Consider the following 16,525-nt stretch of genomic DNA (forward strand, 5'->3'; position numbering starts at 1 on the left):
GCACTATTATTTCTTTACTTAAGATACTTATAAATATTTATTTATATTAGGTTGATGGATTAATCTCTCAATGTTCAGTTAACGTTATTATTCTGCAAAACTAATTCTAAGGAGACATTCAGTACAATATATAATTTACGAATGACATAAGCTGAAACTTGCTTCTTATGATCTTCATTCTATTTGAAATCCCCATTCTAAGGTGATTTCTAACTCAATGTCTCATTAAAATGTCCCTGAAATGCCTAAGAACTGCACTTCTAAAATCTTTACTGGCTATTAAATTTTTACCAAAAAGAAAAAAAAAGTCTATGACAGGAAAGTCAGTGTGCTTTTCCAACCATTTCCTGTCCTTGTTCCAGTGCTCATGAAAAAGAGGAAGCTTTAGATAAACCAGCTGCTGGATTTCCTAGAATAGCAAATTACTCCAACACTCCTATTTGATGTGATCCTGCCACACTTTATTTTCCAGCAGGATTTCCTCATTTTTCACAACTATTTGTTTCCACTCTAAATTAGCTTCCTACAAATAGCCTCTTGTCAAATGTGTACTTAGTTATCTGAACAGCTACCATAAATAGACTACCAGTTCATCATTATAGCCAATCTCCTTAATTAAAAAGCCACAAAATACACAATTTTCATTGAAATTTTTCCCTGTCTTGAAATATATCATTGGCATAATCTGAAAAATCAAAATTCTATTAACCCATTTAAAATTGTTCATAATATTTGCATTATATTTCAAAATAGTTTGCATCAAAATAGTAATAATAAAATGGTAATTTTACATATCTGGTAAAAAGGTATAAAATTAATTAAAATCACTATTTTTAAATGAATCTAGTCTTCCATCTCCTATCATTCCTTGTTTTTTTGCCAAATATTTATTTTCATGACAATCTGGAGTGCACTGAGAATTTTTAAAAATTCAGTGTTATCCAAGTTGACCTCATTTTTCTTTTTAAAAATAATTCACTTCTGTGACTAACTTTTCTTAAGAAATAATATTACTAATTTTGAATATGTGAACTGAGAAAGAGAATTTGTGTCTGGAGGTATCACTTCATACTCTCTTTTCTACTCTATAACAGCCACAGAATAAAGAAAACATACTTCTTGAAAGGTAAGCAATCTCTAAGGTTGTAATAATTTCTAGAAGGTAATATTAATTTTATCCATTCAAATTATAATGTTGCATTTATATTAATAGAGAGTCTCTTGCGGCTGTCTTCCCCCGGGTCCCTCGGAGGGGATGGGTTCCAACTTCCCTCCCCGCCCCAAGCAAAGCTCCCGTGGCCGAAGACCTCCGGAGCCTAGCCACAGCCATGCTCAAGGCCCCTCTCCACATGTTCAGATGAGCCTTATGCATGAAAGTACTGACAGAGGAATCCAGTTATGTGGGACCCTGGGCTGAGACCTCCAAGCCTGCTCGGATCGGGACTGGGCCTCTTCCGCCCAGATTTCCCATTTTCCAGTAGCTAGGCAGTCACACCCAGGGACTGCCCCCGGCACCCTGTAAACCCACCAACAGCCAACATCCAGACACTTAAAACCAAGCTCATGGAAGCTTATAATCTATCTTGTAACCTATCTTATAACCTAGTTCTCACTCTGGGAGAACCAGCAATCTACCAAGAGTTTCCTGCTTACATGGGACAGCCTAGCAAACTCCCCATGGTGTATTCATATGCCAAAACCAGTAACAGTGCTGGGTCTCATTCCCCTGACCCTGAAAGAGCCTCCAATGCGGCATCGTTGGGAAGGACAAGTAAAGAGAAGGTTCTAAAATCTCAGGGCTAGTACGAATGGAGACGTTACTGAGACCACTCGAGAAATTCAACGATCAACGGGATGATGATGATTTATATTATCACACAAACTAAAGGTTTGTTGAAAATTATGACAGCAATTTATTGTTTCTTTTCTTACATAAGTGATGAGTTCCAGTCTCTGCAATTCTCCTACCTGTGAATCTTGTACATTATAACACAAATATTTATATATGTGGGAATCTACTTATTTCTTTCTAAAATGCTCAGAACAGAGTATTTATTTGCAGAACCAACACTAACATCAATCATTAGGCCTCAGAAAGCTCGCATGATGAACATAACCTTTTATTTTTATGACTATACATTAAGAAGTCTGAATTTATACCAGTCACACAAAAGTACAGATTTTAGTTCTATATCTAATTAGGTTCATGAACATAATTTCTAAGAATCAATTTTTTCATCTAAAAAAGTATGGAAGATTCTTTTAATTTCTGTAGGATTGCGATGATGATCAAATGACTTAAATGTTAAAATTTAAATGAAAGACAAATAATCAGTATGGTTCCTAACAGTATTGTAGTATGTGACCAATTCCTTTATCATAACCTCCAAGAAATCATTACATATATGTAAACTACACAAACTGGGTGAAAAGTGACTTTGACTTCTCACTGGCAAGATTTAAAAATTTTTAGTGTACACTTACAGGAATGTTGATAGATAGATAGATAGATAGATAGATAGATAGATAGATAGATAGATAGATGGATAGATAGATAGATGGGGTAGGGAGTACATGTCAATCTCTTGTTATATAATGGTTAGGGGGACAGGAAACTGGTATCTTGGGAATATGGACACAATATACTAAGAAGCAAAAATAAAAATTTTTGACAGAAATATGCTACTTATACAATTTATGGTAATAAATATTCAGAGATTTACTCATTCATTTGGTAAATATTTAGTATCCTCCTGACAGAAAGCACTACTCTTGGTTCAGTAGATAGAGCTGGAAGAGAACAAGAACAAGCCTTTTTTTTGCTCCCATTGAACTAAAATTCTCATGAAGTCATACATAACAAAACACACGCAAGCATTTAAGAAATAATATACAGAAAGGAAACAAAATAAGATGTCTGCTTGAGAGTGACTGGGAAACTTATTTAATTCTCAGTAGACAGGAAGTCAGTCGCTGAGAGAGGTGGGGTTTGCACAAATCCTGAAAGAAAAAGAAGGAACAGCTGCCTTGTGAGAAGAACAACTGAGGTCTAAAGCACGTCAGCTAAGTAGATAAAGAGAAAAATAAGGGTGATAAGGCAAATAAGGGCAGGCACAGTCATAGAACATCCTAACAGCGATCACAAAATGTCTGGCTTTTATTCAGGTATTCTAAAAGCCCCTGCAAGATTATAAGCAAAGGCTGATATTATAGGCACAAGAGTGGTATCAAAGACAGCAGGTTAGGGGTCAAGACTGAATAGCGGCCAAGGCAACTCCAGATGTACCAAATGGTAGTGAAAGAAACTGAAGGAAAAGGGCAGAATCAGGATGATTTCTGAAGATTGAAAATGCAAGTAGGAAATAAAGAACGGAGGAAAATCCTCAATTTTCAGCTGGATCTCTAAGGAGTGAAGCTAGAAAAGGCAACAGACAGATGGGGGAAAGCACATTTGGAATGAGAGGAGAACAATCCACACTCGTTTTTTTGCACATGTTAACTTAAGACTGCATTTTATAGAGAATGAGAATCTGTCTTTGTTGTATGAAGTCTGATCCGAAGAAAAGGGACTAAGACTGAATTTGTCTTCTCGACATAGACAGAGTAAAAACAACTATATACAAGGATGAATTTTCAAAAATGTTTCAGCGCATAATGAGAGAAAACAAAGGACACTGGATAATATGAAAAACAAATTTTGCTGCATCCAAATAATGTAATGGTTTAAATTTCCTTATAAATGATAGTTAAAGGAATAGAAAAGTGAAAAAAATGTGAATGTTTTGCTATACTACTAAGAAGAAAATTACGAGTAAAAGATCCCACATTTGTATAAATGTAAATTTATGAGGTCAAGAATGAAAAAAATTGAAGAGGTGCTTTTTTTCAGTATTAATAATGAAGGCGTTTTGTACTACTCTCTCTTTTGTATTTTCAAGTTTATAAAGAAATAGAAAAATTAATGGTCACTGAAAACCAATACTAAAAAATGAGTTAGCCTATGAATTACAATTAAAAAATCTAAAGGTACTCAAGAGATATTTAACAAAACTATTTTATTTGGTAACATTATCTGAGAAAGTTAAGAAATAAAGTATTGATACATTTTTAAATTTATTTGTTCATATGATATCACTATTCAACATTATTTAACCACAAAAAATTTGTCAGTATGATTTTTCATATTCCTTAGGTACATAAATTATAAGCATAAAATAGCTCAGTATGAATTTTTTCATGTCCTTTAGTTACATAAAATTCTGACTAGGAAATTTTGCATGCAAAATGCTTTACTTCACTATTTGCAATTTTAATTATTAATATGTAGTATGTAATTAGTCTATCCATAACTCTTAAATTTACTTGTAAAAAGATATTATGACATTTATTACTGTTTACTCCAAAGTAAGTGGACCAAATTATAAAATTATTTGTTTTCTTTTAAGGATAGGATGATACACTGAAAAAAATATCAATTTATAAAATAAATCTGCAGAGAGAAGGAAGTGTGAATAATGTATAAGAACAGACGGTTATTTTGTGTTAACTTTTACTTACAAAGTTAAACCTATTATAGTGCTCTCCTAATATTCTGCCTAACTTTTCCTGAAACCTTATGAAGGAAATTTTACATTTTTAAAAAGTCATCCCCTTGGAACTTGGTGTTAAAATTTGATGAGCTCTCTGTTAGTTTGGGCATTCAGTCAGATAATCTGAACTGTAGTAAAGCAATTAAGGGAAATGTGTCATATAATGGTAAGAGAATCAAGGTTAAATTATACCCCAAATTTAGTTTTATATGGAAGTGTTTAATGAATTTCAACTCCACATTAGAACATTGTTAGGAAATCCATTATAGGAATACTCGCTCTTACCAGACAATGTGGAGACTGTGTAAAAAATTCATAACCTATATGCAGAGCACCAACCGGTTGTCAATAGAATGTAAATAATGAAGACAATTTTTTTTTTGCTTACATGACATTTTCACAGATAATAAAATTCAGACTTAAAGAAAGAAGTCAAAGAAAAAATAAGGAGAATAAATGTTTTGTCTATTGTTTGCTTTATGCTTATTGTGAGTTCAGCAAGAATATATTATCAGTGGAAATTAGAATAAGAAAGTTCATACCAGGAGAGAAGAAATGATAAATACTCATATTTTAGTGACCAACAGTGATTATTAAGCATACTTCAAATGGCAAATCTTGTAATAGGTTTATGTAGAGTCAAACAGAAGTGGCAAGAAATTTTAAAAAAGCCTAGAGGGACTGGAGTGACAGCACAGCGGGTAGGGCATTTGCCTTGCACGTGGCCGACCAGGGTTCAAATCCCAGCATCCCATATGGTCCCCTGAGCACCGCCAGTAGTATTTCCTGAGTGAAGAGCCAGGAGTAACCCCTGTGCATCGCTGGGTGTGACCCAAAAAGCAAAAAAAAAAAAAAAGCCTAGAGTCCAATGAGGGTTGGAAAATGAACAAGTAGCTAGCCAGGTATTTCATTTCCATGAATACATAAGTGATGGCAGGGTGGCTTACCAGTGACTAAGAATTCCTTCATGCGGCAAAATTTTAAATTTCATAATTTTCTAGGCATAATAGAAAAGAAACATTCTAAACAAAGAAAAGTTGGGGTAATTCAGTGGTTCTGCAGCTCAAAAAATGTTTTAGTAGTTCAGAATGTTGATCTTAGTTAATTTATTAGGCATCTTTGGGGATGAGGCTGTATATGTTTGAAAATATAGTAATAAAGTTAATATAGGGAACTTTACTCAGTAAAATGTGCCTGGATTTTCATCTCAAACTAAGGGAGAACAGAGATGGGAGATATTTACTCAATGTGTAGTCACATATAAACATCTGAAAAAATTCCAATGACGTGGAAAGTTAGATACAATTTAAATGTTTGCTGCAGTATTGCGGAAAAAAAAGAGTCAAATAATAATGTCAAAGTAGAGGATATTTTATAACATAATAGGGGAATTAATCACCTGCTTAGTTGCTTAGTTTGATTCAGAAAGAAAAGAAAACTTAGAAAATCAGTCCAAAATGATTTATTTTTCTTTTTGAGTCACACTTCATGATGTGCAGGGGTTATTCCTGGCTCTACATTAAGGAATTACTCCTGTCAGTGCTTGAGCGACCATATAAGATGCTGGGAATTGAACCCAGGTCCGCTGCGTGCAAGGCTAACACCTTATCCCCTGTGCTGTCACTCTAGTCCCTCCAGAATAATTTTTAATGAAAAACTGGTTGATGCTAATCATCAGTAGGTAAAATGAAATTTAGAGGAAGAGAAATAGTATAGAATATAAAACATAACTCGACATTTAGGCTTGTGCAGTCATAATTCATTTTTGAAAATCAGTAACTAATAACTTATAACAATAAATACTAAATGAACACTGTTCAATATCTTCATATGAAGAAGGAAATACTGAGATACGTGAGGAGTCTAAATTGACACAAAAGAGTAAAGTAGGTGAATAATTTGAAAACTGTATAAATTATAGTGAACATATTAAGAATATAAGGTTCATTAGAAAGGGAATCATTAGTAATTGTCTTTAAAAATGTTTGCCACGGACTAGAAAGAATATAGGCATTTAGGTGTGTGTGTGTGTGTGTGTGTGTGTGTGTGTGTGTGTGTTTTTACATACTGTCAATCCCTGATGATGTTTATGGTTTTACAAGTATCTCTAAGAGAAATTCCTGGATGAAGAGCCAGGAGAACCACCCCCCTCCCTTCCGCAACCCTCCCTCCCCGCCAGCATACATACACACACACACACACACACACACACACACTTTTTGGATATAAAATATATTTACCATGTGATCTAACACATATATACATTAAATTCAAGTAAAACAAAGGTCTTAAAATTATGAATTATGATACACTTGAGTTTCAAAATTAATTACAAAATAAAAATGGTGACTAGGGGCTGGAGCAATAGTACAGCGGGTAAGGTGTTTGACTTGCATGTGGCTGATACAGGTTCAATCCCAGGCATCCCAGATGGCTCCTCGAGCATCGCCAGAGGTAATTCCTGAACACAGAGTCAGGGGCAATCCCTGAGAATTGCCAGGTGTGATACAAAAATAAGCTCAAAAGAGAACCCCCCAATAAAAATGGAGGCTAAAGAGATAGAACAGGGGCCAAAAGATACTATCTTGCATGTGGCTGATTCCATTTGATCCCAGCCACCACCTATCCTCCAAGGTCTATCCTATGTGGCCCCAAAGTGCAAATAAATAAAATTAACTACTGATGTAAAGTATAAAATTAATTTTATGACTGACCATTGGCATCCTTGCAGTTACACTAACAACAAAGATGAAACAATTTTGTTCTGCAGGCAGTTGAAACAGAAGTTTTGGCTGTCAGAAACAATCTGATGACGTTGCCTTTGTCATTAGTTAATGAAAGAGAATCTGAACAAAGGAAGATGAATCTCTGTATTGAATGGCTTGTCTTTGTTGTTTTTGGTTTTGAGGCCCAAATTCCATGGTGCGTAAGGGTTACCCCAAATTCTGTCTTGGGGTTCACACCCAGAAGTTTAGGGGATAATGCAGTGCCAGGATAGAACTCAGGCCTCCTGCGTGTAAAGCATTGCACTCAGTTCTGTGAATTATTTTTCCAATCTTTGAGCTTAAATAGTTTTCATTACTGTATATAGTCTTGCCAGGGACTCAGCCCAAAGCATGAAGGAAAGAATGAGATTAAAGTCCATAAACCAGTTACTTTGGAAAAGTAAACCATGACTTTATTAGTATAGCCTAAGCTTGTAATTGAGCTCTCAAAGAAGGCAATAAGTAGCATCATTCAATACAACTAACGTTTATTTGCTTCCTTTCATGTGATTTTATATGCCTTCTATTAATTTCTGGCAAAAAAAACTCTAACAAAACTGAAACAAAAACTTGGTATTCCTGAAGTATGATTTCTATTCTTGCCTTTCTCTTCTGTAACTTATTGCATGTGTCTTCTCTTTGATGAAGCTGCAAATATATCCCTAGTTTATACTATTAGTATAATCTGCTAAATATATTTAAATAGACACAATATTAGTTTCATTAAACACTAAGTGCATTTTAATTATTCTCTTATTAGAGTGCTACACTTCTGTTAGTTATTAATGCTTAGAGTGGGGAGTAAATGGCAACTGCTTTGTCAGCAATTATTGCTTCTGCATAAATGTCTTTATTTTTACTCCCTATATATGGACTAGTGGGAAAAGACTAAATTTACATTGAGGACCTATTTATGCCCTTTCATATCAGCACTGTTTTGCCTACTGTAAGAAATATTGTTACATTCTTTAACTGTATTCTTCTTAATTTAGTATTATTTTCAAAGCTAAATTAAAAAATAGCCAGGAAAGACCACAAGACCTTTGTGGCATATCTGAATTCAAGTATTAATTGGTATCAATGACATGAAGTGATCATTTATGTTGAATGATCCTGAGTTGGCAAAGACACAAACATCATATTTACCTGCTAAGTTCAATAAAGAAGTTGTTTTACTGCATTCAAATATTACTGAAAATGACTGATTCACCTTCAGATTATAAAACTAGCTAAGCACATGCATGGTTTGCACTCTGATCTTGTAATTTTTTGAATTGTTCTTTTTGTCATATGCTTGAGTGCACACTCAATATTACATTTATAAACTAAGTAATATGTATGAATCAATGAATCCAGTTCTAAAACAAACATATAAGAGTAGGTAATTCTAGCCCAATATGTCCATGTTACAACATTAAAATTTTGATCAAAGTATAAAAAAATTAGAACTGATTAAAATTTATAAATAAGATTGAAAACATATAAGTAATATAAAAATTACAACAGATGCTTTAGGAAAATAATTACATTCAGAAATAATCAAAATATGAAGTTTGGTAAGAATGTCAAACTTTCTAGAAAAAAACTTGTATAGAGAAAATTCAACATATTTATATTTGCTATAAAAAAATTAGTTATTTTGGGCCACAGCAGTAGTTCAGCATGTAGGGCAGTTACCTTGCATGGAGCCAACTGGGTTATGATCTCTGGCACCCCACTGGTCCCCTAGTTCTGCCAAGAATGATCACTGAATGCAGAGACAGGTAGTAAGTTCTGAGCACTGCTGAGGGAGGCCTTCACCCAATGGGTTGTTTTTATTTGAATTTAAAGTTATAATTATTTGTATATGCATGTAATTGGACTGAAGTGATAGCACAGCGGGTAGGGCGTTAGCCTTGCACTCGGCCAACCTGGGTTCAGTTCCTCTCTCCCTCTCAGAGAACCCGGTAAGCTACCAAGAGTATCCCGCCTGCCTAGCAGAGCCTGGCAAGCTACCTGTGGCGTATTCGATATGCCAAAAACAGTAACAAGAAGTCTCACAATGGAGATGTTACTGGTGCCCACTCAAGCAAATCGATAAACAATGGGACGACAGTGCTACAGTGCATGTAATTAGTTATAAATCACTCCACATGGGTATATAAACACACACACATAGTCACACAAACATACATATAACCTATCTTTCTATATCTCACATTGCTTTGTTACAAGTAGCTGTCTTGAAAGATAAATGCCATGATGGACAGGGACTTAGTTTATTACTCAGAACCTCAGATCCTATTTCATTGAATGGGATCCATAGATAGTTGTTGGATGAGCAATGGAACATCCAATTTCTTTACTTTCAGACATTAAACATTTAACATCAAAACTTGATTTTTTTCAGGTAATTTAATCTTAAGTTTCAAATAACTTTGAAATATTGTAATTATATTATTTATCGAAATGCAAATGTTGGAAGCATTGCATCTTCAATAATAACTGTTTCCTAAGCACTGTCGGCACATTCTGTGTTCCTTGTTTAGGTAAATAGAACATCATACATTTGAGGACTGGCAAAACACTGTTACCAAAAATTCCTGAGATAAGCAACAGAGATAAAACAAAGAACAATAATAAATTATGAAGAACCATTGGCCTGAATTATAAAATTTAAATTACCAAGTAGAGCAAGAGAATAGGGAGAGAATAGGACAAGAACAACTAAGAAAAGGTCACAATAAAAAAGAGGTGGACTAGAAATAAATTAAGAATATTCGTGGAATGGGTGGGACCAATAATACACGTAGAGCATCTATCTTGCATGTGGCCAACCCAGGTTCAATATCTAACACCCCATAAGTTCCCAAAGTCTGACAGAAGTTATCCTTGAGCACAGAACCAGGAGTAAGCCCTGAGTACTGCCAGGTATGGATGCCCTCCCTAAAAATACTGGTGGAAGATACTTGATACTATTTTGATGATTAGGTATGATAATTCTATATCAAAAACATAAACATATTTTTTTGTAAATACGTTACCCTAACTACAATTTTTTTTAAAAAATCATGCTATGTTAAAAATATTGCTGAAACTATGTAAACTATGTAACCTCAATAAAAGTTTTCATTTGTTTGTCTGTCTGTCTCTTGGCCACACAATTTGTACTTAGGGCTTACTGACGCTCTGACAAGCAAATCAGATATCTTACTTCCTGTACTATTCCTCTAGTGTTTTATATAAATACAATTGAGAAAAGTCACCTTTTTTTCATTTATCTCAACTTAAATATTGATATCAATAATAACTTAAGCTGATATTCATATGAAGGCATTTCAGGGTTTTGTGATGTGCCCAAGTTGTAGAGCACCTGACACTTAACCCAGAGAGAACTGAATCTCTGCATTTCTTAACCCCAATGACCGAGCGTCATCTGCACCACAAACACCCAATCTCTGGCATACTAGGACCCAGCATCAGCATCTATGAGCAGTGTGATAATGAGTTGATTCCTTACAGTACAACATCGACAAGAACAACTAAGAGAAGGTCATAATAAAAAAGAAACCTTGACTCAGAAAGTGCAATTATGTGCACTTCAGTCTAATCATATTCCAATCATAAATAGCAACTACTTTTTCAAATGCAAGACACCGGAAGTATGAACTTAAGTAAGCCAAGGACTGCTCTGAAGAAGCCAAGATTTTAGTAGGATGATGGATGCTGTCACAGACTGCATGTCTGTGTATTACTGAAAAGGTATATTTAGTCCAAAATTCTCGTTTAATAGTAACTGTAGGCCGGGCCTATGAGAGCTGATTAACTTAGAGGTGAGAGTTTTAACTAATGGAATCTAGGGCCTTTCTATAAAAGAAACCTGAGAAATCCCTTTTCTCCTCCTCACAATGTAAGAGAGGGAAAAAGAAAGCCTTCAAAAAAAGCAGTCCTTTACATACACCAAATGCATCACTGTCTGTAAATTTGCAGTCCCCAAAACTGTGAGAAATACATTTTAGTTGTATATAAGCTACTCGGCCAGTGATGTTTTGTTTTAGCTGCCTGGATGAAATATGACAGAAATATAAACCAATTATTATGAAGAAGTAAATGTGGTCTATGCAAGAGGCCACGTTATAGAATACAGATGTGAAAACAAAGGAGAGAACAGTCAAGATTAAGATGTTTTCGTAGCATGTAAAATAAGTTTTAAGGAAGAATTGGGAGTTTATGGACAGTACAGTTTATAGGTATCATGGTAGGTTTCTAGTCGTATTGGGCAGTTTGAGGTGTGACTTGGTCAGCCAAAAGGCATAGGGGGGCCCATAGCAGACAAACATGAAAGGCTACATAAAGTTTCTAGAACATTCACTATCATCTGAGTCTGCTTTTTTTGTGAATACTTACCTCTCAGCAATACCTCCCACTTATTCACAACTGTTTCCAGTCCTGTTCCTATCACCATGATAATAATCCTATTCAAAGCTGTGGCTGGTCCAAATCTTAAGAGCCTTTCCTCCAAGGGTGGCTTATTCTAAAAGTTCGATTGACTAACATTTCCCTGATCTTCTGACTCCGAACTACAGAAGACTTCCCCTAAGAATACCCCATGTCTATTCCAAATTTTGGTACTGAACAAAATGCCATTACTTCTTTATTCTCAGATACTGTTTTATAAAGCACTAGATTGGGCTGGAGCGATAGCACAGCGGTAGGGTGTCACGCAGCCAACCCTTGTTCGATTCCTCCGCCCCTCTCGGAGAGCTCGGCAAGCTACCGAGAGTTTCGAGCCAGCCCGGCAGAGCCTGGCAAGCTACCCGTGGCATATTGGATATGCCAAAAACAGTAACAATAAATCTCACAATGAAAGACGTTACTGGTGCCCGCTCGAACAAATCGGTGAGCAACGGGATGACAGTGACAGTGACAGATTGGTTTCTAATTAAATCAGACTCCTCTAGAAGGAAAATTTCAGAGCCACAAATAGTTGGGGGTGAGATTTCGACAACATAACTAGCTATGCTCAGGGTTTATTTCTAGCTCTGTGCTCAGGGTCACTCTTGGTGGTGCTTGGATTATATGTGCCATGGATTGAACTGAGATTAGCTGTGTGCAAGTCTAGCCACCTTAGTCATTGAATACTTTCTGGCCCAAGAGCTATTAATAACATCTAAAAGTCACAAATATATCACTGTCACTGTCATCCTGTTGTTCATCCATTTGCTCGAGCCGGCACCAGTAACGTCTCCATTGTGAGATTTGTTACTGTGTTTGGCATATCGAATACGCGATGGGTAGCTTTCCAGGATCTGCTGTGTGGGCAGGATACTCTCGGTAGCTTGACGGGCTGTCTGAGAGGGACGGAGGAATCAAAGCCGGGTCAGCTGCATGCAAGGCAAATACTCCACCCGCTGTGCTATCGCACCAGTCCCCTAATGGTAGGAAGAATTATTTCAAAAAGCGAAATGGAGATGGACTGGGAGCCCTGTGTGCAAGCAGGGGAAGCGCACTCAATAGCTGAGAGAAAAGCAGTTACTTCAGATCCACAGAGATGAATGAGGGCAAGCACACAAATATATAGTGGTCAGAAAAATAGAGATATATGAGTATCTAGATGTTTGTTAGATGGCATTTCTACAGCATGACTCATCGTTTCATTTCCATTATAATATCTTAAACACTGAAAATGTGAATGCTGGCCAGGCTGAAGGACTGAATGGATAGACTAATGCAAGAGGATCTAAACAAGCACCATAATCATTTTTCAGCCAGCCCACCAAACATCAAACACATAGTAGCCCAGGAATATACCCATGACAGATGCATGTAGGATCTTGACCTGAGAGTACACTTCCCAAGGTTTTATATTCAAAAGATTCTTTCATACCAAGTTTCTAAAACAGAATAAAAGGGACCATTGCAAAACGGAACTTAGTGATCTTATGACCTGAAATATCCAACAAGTCAGATTCAATTTACATGCTAAAGTATTCTTGACTACGACTGAGAGGGATACAGAGATGAACTGAACAAATACCACTGTCACTTTAGGTGACTTGCAATTAACATAGGCGGGAATGAAACTTGGGCTTCTATTCGGAGATGCACAAAGCAGCCAAGGTACATGGCTCAGATTATTGCCCCAAATTATTAATAGTCTTCACTTTTTGAGCAAATCACGACTCATTAGATAAACATCATCCATTGTAACCACTGAATATTATTCAATATAAATTCAAAATAAATACCTTAAATTTATTAATAATGCAAATAAAGTATATGATCTGATTTCAGACATGATACTGTGAAAGTGAAAGCTTAAGTCTTCTCCTCTCTGTCATTATGCCACAAATTCTACATTTGTACCTCCTTTCTTCATTTTTCCCCTTTCTTTTAAAAAAACAAACAAAAGAATGAACAGGAAAATAACTGTAACTGAGCTTCTTAAAATGGGGTGATGAAATGAACAGAAACTTTCCCAAAGAAGAAATCCGAATGGCTGAGAGGCACATGAGAAAATGTTCAACATCATTAATCATCAGGGAAATGCAGATCAAAACAACGAGATATCATCTCACACCACAGAGACTGGCCCACATCCCCAAAAATAAAGGCAACCACTGCTGGCGTGGATGTGGGGAGAAAGGGACTCTCCTTCACTGCTGGTGGGAATGCCGACTGGTTCAGCCCTTTTGGAAAACAACATGAACAATTCTCAAAAAATTAGAAATTGAGCTTCCATTTGACCCAGCAATACCACTCTTGGGAATATATCCCGGAGAGGCAAAAAGGTATAGTAGAAATGACACCTGCATTTCTATGTTCATTGCAGCACTGTTTACAATAACCACAATCTGGAAAAAAACAGAGTGCCCAAAAACAGATGACTGGTTAAAGAAACTCTGGTACATCTATACAATGGAATACTATGTAGCTGTCAGAAAACATGAAGACATGAAATTTGCATATAAATGGATCAACATGGCAAGTACCATGTTGAGTGAAATGAGTCAGAAAGAAAGAGACAGACATAGAAAGATTGCACTCATATGTGGAATATAAAGTAGCTGAGAGGTACAAGCTTACAATGATGCAATTTCTGCATCCAGATATTTCTCTGGACTTACTAAAATACAGAAATCCAGAACCGCATGGCCGCTAGTGCGGCTACTCGACCTCATATCTCTTCATTCTCAGCAATGGAAAACAAATTATCAAATGCTTCCTTTTCAGCAGGTCCGACTTTAGCGAGGAGAAACTCCAAACAATAATAGTGAGTTTTTTGTTGAAATATTGAATGTAATCAAACTAAAGTGAAAGTAAAGTGAAATTTATCAGTTACACAGGCGGGGTGGGGGACTGAGGAAGTGGGGGATGGGGGGAGGTATATTGTGATTCTTGGTGGTGGAATATGTGCACTGGTGAAGGGATAGGTGTTCAAGCATTGTATAACTGAGACTTAAACCTGAAAGCTTTGTAACTTTCCACATGGTGATTCAATAAAAGAATAAATAAAAAAAATATAAAACAAAATAAAGTCTACATAGTGATACAGTGATACATAGATGAGTTAACAATCAAATCATGAACAAATTAAACACTGAAATACAGTTATGCCCCAATAGATCTAAAAGGCTAATGGACTTTTGTTTTTCTTATAAAATAACAATAAAATATTTATGTTTTCAATTGCTATTTGAATTATATTACTTATATATTTTGGGGAAAACTGTGATTTCAACAAAAGAAAGCATATAATCGGGTATACTTTTGAAAGTTCCCTAAATATAACACATAAGAGAAGCTCTGGTTTATTCTATTTTAAAATTATAATTTATGAGTATACTTTTACAATGTAGAACAAAGGTGATAGATACCATTCTTGTCAAATGCAAACTTAAAACATCCTAACAAGCATCATAGACTACTGTTTTAATTATATCCATTTAATTCTAAAAAACTGAAACTTCCAAAGTTTTAATATTATTTTTTGGTTCTATCACTAAAAATTGAGTTCAAAATGAAGGCTTTCTGATTCCAAAAACTATAGCCATCTCTATAAACCCACATTCATCCTACACACAATTGCTCATTTGTTACTTGTTAAGCATCAGAGAGTATTCCTAAGTTTTTAACCATATTAACTTGTATAGACACATAACCCCATGTGGCTGAAAAAATCTATTAAACCCATTTTACAAACAAGTCAACTAAGGTACAGAAAATTTGAATAACTCGTCAGCATTGCAAATCTTGAAAATTATGCATTAGTTCAAAGCCCCAGGTAATTTGATTCAAGAAACACCATCACTTAAGAATTATACTACATTGTCAGCAAAAGCATTTATGTTAATTGATATTGGGGTTTTTGTTTTACTTCTATACAAACATCTTCCATAATAAATCATTGATCCTCCAATGACACTTGTATCTAATTTCTGGAAATGAATTTGCAGCCCAGTATCATCATATTGGTTCAGTCATATAATAACTCATTTGAATTTGAATGAAGACTTTCTTAATGCTACTAAATTTGTTAAGATTTTCATTTTCAGCCTTAAAACAAATGAGCTGTGTTTTGTTACCTAAAGGGAATCATCATATGAAGTATTAAAGAGATTTACGTGACAAGGAAACTAAATACTGAAAACTGATTAAGAATTAAACTAATAATTAATGTTGAAGAATTAAACTAATAATTAATGTTGAAGAATGGTGTATGTATGTGTGTATATGTGTGTATGTATAACAAACATGTTTTTTTCATACTTTGTCTAACTATAATTTTATCATATATAAAAATGTCTATAGTATTAATGTCAAGTATAAAATATATAACACTACTATCAATTATGATTTAATTTATATCACAGACAGCATATGAAATATGAAACATTAGATTATATTAACAAATTTTAATAGAAAGTATGGTCACGACATTTCAGCTATTAGAAATATTAATGATTTTTCTGCAGTTTACTATTAGCTAATAATATCACATTAACTGTTTAAATCTTTAAAGTAAGTACATGAATTGGGTAAAGCAAAAATTTTTTTTCCTATTTTTCAAATGAAGAGATTGAGACCTGGAGATTTGCAATACTATTTAATCAACGTTGAAACTGAAGGATGTTCTCTCACTCTATGTCTCATTAAACCATAAGCATCATAGATAAATTATCATATGATACT

General features: G+C 35.0%; 1 protein-coding gene across 4 annotated transcripts in view; it reads right to left on the minus strand.

Moving 5' to 3' along the window:
* CHRM3 (cholinergic receptor muscarinic 3) overlaps positions 1 to 16,525 on the minus strand; it is a 523,603-nt gene that overhangs the window by 362,353 nt on the left and 144,725 nt on the right. The window lies entirely within an intron of this gene.

The sequence above is a fragment of the Sorex araneus genome, chromosome 9, assembly GCF_027595985.1.
Source record: "Sorex araneus isolate mSorAra2 chromosome 9, mSorAra2.pri, whole genome shotgun sequence".
Lineage (NCBI taxonomy): Eukaryota > Metazoa > Chordata > Mammalia > Eulipotyphla > Soricidae > Sorex > Sorex araneus.